Below are 5,000 nucleotides of genomic sequence, written 5' to 3' on the forward strand. Positions count from 1 at the left end.
TACACGTAAAACGATCAGTGATCTTAACAGATCCCTTAGGTTACGACATCTTGCTAGTGTTAACAATGAAAAGACAAGTTTTGCATCGTGAGCCCGTGCATTTGAAAGTGCCGGGTTGCTCGCTAGTTTTGAGCGCGCTTCTAACTAAAAAGTTGCCTACGTTTTTGTCGAGTTTGAATGAAACAAGTGGAAGTTGCGAAAAGATTCTACCAGTCTCAGGATCATTTTGGAGTAATTTAAAATGATTAAGAATGATGCTTTTGACTACGTGATTATGAGGATGGAAAGTGTGGGTGAATGGAATTCTGTCATTCTAATCTTTTTGTGACGTTTGTAGTGATGACTGTCGATCAAATTGTTGGGCGCGATGATAGCCCGCCTTGACCACAGAGACAGGATAGCCACGTTTTTCGAAGAACTGGCACATCTCTGATTTGCTGGAAAAATCGGAGTCATCACTACATGGACGTCGAAGTCTAAGAAATTGAGAATAAGGAATGGAGTTCTTGACATGTGATGGATGTGATGATGAATACAACAAATAACTGTCAGAATCTGTAGGTTTGTAGTGCACACTGGTACATAGCACGTTGCCACTAATAGAAACTTTGATATCTAGGAAAGCCAATGAAGTTTCCGAAATTTCTCAGGTATATTGAAGAGCCGGATGAAAAGAATTGACGGAGGTTATAAAATGATCGAGTTCTTCTCTGCTGGATGAAATAGCGCTGATACAATCGTCGATGTAGCGGCCGTAGAGTTCAGGTTTGGGGCCGTTGTACTGATTATCCTACAAAAAGATTGGCATAGCTAGGTCCCATTCTTGTGCCCATCGCTACACCAATAATTGTTTGTAATAGTTGCCGGCGAATGAAAAACAATTAAGCGTTAAAACTAGTTTGGCAAGGCGGAGGAGCGTTTCCGAGCTTGGTTCTTTGACAGTGCTTTGATCGAAAAAGTGTTTAAGTGCTTGAAGATCTTCGCTATTGGGAATGACTGTGTACAGAGATGTAATGTCCATGGTGAAAATAAGTTTGTGTTGGCTGGAGAAATTGAAATCGCGGAAAATTTTTAGTGCGTGTGTACTGTTTATGATGGCAAAGATTTGACGATTGCCGTCATAATCCTGTCTAAGTATCTAGAAATGAGTTCGGTGGGGCAACTACAGGCAGAAACGATAGGGCGACCTGCGTTGTTAGGTTTGTGAATTTTAGGCAAGAAGTAAATGCACGAAGTTCTAGGGGTGTTGATGATGAGATTAGTGGCACTGTTTGGTAATTCTTGATTAACTATGAGATTCTGAATGGTGTCTTTGACAAGTTTTTGATTTTTGGAAGTTAGATCTTTCTGGATTTTGGCATAAAACGAGGTATCCGAAAGTTGCCGCAAAGCTTCTTTTTGGTAAAGGTCGGACCGCCAAACAACTACCGCGCCACCTCTGTCGGCCGATTTGACAACTATGTCATTGCGTTTACTAAGATTTTTAAGCGCCGCCCACTCTTCCGAGGAAAGGTTGGAAAATTTAGTGTTACGATTGAATCTAAAGAGGCAAGTTGTCCCTCTGGGGGAGTCCATTTAGATTTGCGAACTTGAAGTGTTTCAAAAATATCTTTGTTAGAAGTGTCCGAATCGTCCTCTTTGTCATGAAAAAAGGCTTTTAACTGAACGCGGCTAAGGAATTTTTCAACACCTTGCTTAAAAGAAAATTCGTTGGTGCGTTTGGTAATAGGGACAAAATTTAGGCCCTTACTGAGAACAGATTTCTTTGAGTCAGTAAGCGGAAGATTTTCTGGAATTGTAACTACGGTATTATGGCTATGCAATGTAGTGTCGTCGGTATTTTGCGGACCTATTAATTGTTGAATTTTTAGAGTCATGGTTTGGTGTGAATGGTCAAACAGTCCAGAATTAAGTTCTCGGATTTTAGCGCGAATCGATTGTAATAAAACTGCTGGACAGATTTTGGAAAGTTCGGAGCGGCACTGAAGAATTTGTTTGTCAAGTACGTTTCGTTTTTGGCACATGGCTATAATTGTGATCCTCATAATATTACGTGAAAAAGAATTCTGCGCGCATCGAATTTGGTGAAGATATTGATTCGAGTGAGAGAATGTAGACCCATGAAAATTTGAGCGAAAACCTTTAGGAATGACTTTAGAATTGAGGCAGCGGCCGATAAAATTGATGTGACTACAAAACCTAGTTTTGGCGAAAATGAGAGTGGCTAAACGGAAAGCTAAGTTGCTGCTAAGTGTGGGAAAAGGAAAAAGATAACCTACGATTTCCTGGCGTAGCTCCTTCGTGAGTTTCTTCAAGCTTAAACTTGTCAAAGACACCATTCAGAATCTCATAGTTAATCAAGAATTACCGGACACTGCCACTTATCTCATCATCAACACCCCTAAAACTTCGTACATTTAATTCTTGCCTAAAATTCATAAACCTAACAACCCATGTCGCCCTATCGTTTCTGTCTCTAGTTGCCCCACCGAACTCATTTTTAGCTACTTAGACAGGATTATGACGCCAATCGTCAAATCTTTGCCATCATAAACAGTACACACGCACTAAAAATTTTCCGCGATTTCAATTTCTCCAGCCAACACAAACTTATTTTCACCATGAACACTACATCTCTGTACACAGTCATTCCCAATAGCGAAGGTCTTCAAGCACTTAAACACTTTTTCGATCAACGCACTGTCAAAGAACCAAGCTCGGAAACGCTCCTCCGCCTTGCCGAACTAGTTTTAACGCTTAATTGTTTTTCATTCGCCGGCAACTATTACAAACCAATTAATGGTGTAGCGATGGGCACAAGAATGGGACCTAGCTATGCCAATATTTTTGTAGGATATGTTGAACACCAATTTTTTAATCAGCACAACGGCCCCAAACCTGAACTCTATGGTCGCTACATCGACGATTGTATCAGCGCTATTTCATCCAGCAGAGAAGAACTCAATCATTTTATAACCTCCGTCAATTCTTTTCATCCGGTTCTTAAATATACCTGGGAAATTTCGGAAACTTTATTTGCTTTCCTAGATATCAAAGTTTCTATTAGTGGCAACGTGCTATGTACCAGTGTGCACTACAAACCTACAGATTCTCACAGTTATTTGTTGTATTCATCATCACATCCATCACATGTCAAGAACTCCATTCCTTATTCTCAATTTCTTAGACTTCGACGTCTATGTAGTGATGACTCCGATTTTTCCAGCAAATCAGAGGAGATGTGCCAGTTCTTCGAAAAACGTGGCTATCCTGTCTCTGTGGTCAAAGCGGGCCATCATCGCGCCCAACAATTTGATCGACAGTCGTCACTACAAACGTCACAAAAAGATAAGAATGACAGAATTCCATTCACCCTCACTTTCCATCCTCATAATCACGCAGTCAAAAGCATCATTCTTAATAATTTTAAATTACTCCACAATGATACAGAGACCGGTAGAATCTTTTCGAGACCTCCCCTTCTTTCATTCAAAGTCGACAAAATCGTCGTCAAATTTTTTGTTAGATGCGCTCTCAAAACTAACGAGCAACCCGGCACTTTCAAATGCGCGCTCACGATGCAAAACTTGTCTTTTCATTGTTAACACTAGCAAGATACCTAAGCGATCTGTTAAGATCACCGATCGTTTCACATGTACCTCCGCAAATGTCATTTATTGCATAACCTGTACGTTATGCAATAAATTATACATTGGCGAGACAGGTAGACGACTAGGTGACCGATTCCGCGAACACCTTCGCGATGTTGAGAAGGATGACAAAGATGCATCTAAGCCAGTCGCTCGTCATTTTAATCTCCCTAACCACTCCAAAAAACACATGGCAATCTGCGGCCTTTCCCTACATCTAGGTACGACGGAAAGCCGCAAGAATCTAGAACAAAAATTCATCTTCCAAATCGGCACCCTTAATCCTCACGGTATTAACGAACGCTTTTCATTTAACTAATATATTCCTATTTTTCACGTTGCCATGTTACCACCAATAGCGTAGCTCCTACTCTACTATAAAAACTACACGTAACCCATAATTCCTCGATTCGCTCTGACGAAGGGCTAACGCTCGAAACGTCAGCTTTTAGAATCTCTGTACGGTGGCCAATTTACATTATCAACTTCGTTGATAAAACCAAATTTTTGTATACTACTTCCCCACCGACGCAGCACCACAGTTTCTTTAGAAACTACCCCCTTCATTCACAGAAACAATAATCGATAATACGAAGATAGAGATGCGAAAACTTTCCGAGATGCAATCGTCACGAGAGCCCACCCACTCACCCAAGAAGTTTAAAATTTCGCCGGTATGCGCAATGCCGTACCTGACGGAACGGAAAAAAAATTAAAACCTAAAAAATGATTTTAAGTGATATTTTATCCCAATTTTTTTCAAATGGAAAATTGTCACTGCTTTCGTCATAAAGTGTCCACTTGATTTTCTCGCCATTTTCAAAGAAATACAAGCCTTATATCAATGGCACTCAAGCGTCCCTCTTAGTCAAATTCACGCAATTATATACAGAAATCTAACCGGAAAGAAAAAAAATCCTAGCCTCAACGCCAGCAGTTATTGTCAACTAAGTTCTATAATTGGGTGAATGCACTATTTAGACAAGTAATTACTGGCTTGCCATGTGGCAATCCAGTAAAAAACGGAGTGGCATTTTTCCGTTTTTTTATTTTTTTCCTGTGTGGAAATTCGGGAAGTTGTACAATAGGTTTTTTTCCGGTAACTCCCCTTTTAAGCATTGTCTTTGTACTCAGAGTCTTCTGTGCATATATCTTTTGCAGGTTTCAGGGGGTAATAGAAATGGGTAGATTTCAAGTTATCCGGTAGGTACAGTAGAATAGTTAATTAACTTGCGATGACGTCGAAGTGGATGTAAAGCGAATGGCGCTTGAGCGGATCTTTAAACAAAATATCCCCTTATGAAGCTCAAGAATGGAATCTTCAAAGCGACGGTTAATGGACTTCAACAA

This window comes from Montipora capricornis, chromosome 3, assembly GCF_036669925.1.
Source record: "Montipora capricornis isolate CH-2021 chromosome 3, ASM3666992v2, whole genome shotgun sequence".
NCBI classification, from domain to species: domain Eukaryota; kingdom Metazoa; phylum Cnidaria; class Anthozoa; order Scleractinia; family Acroporidae; genus Montipora; species Montipora capricornis.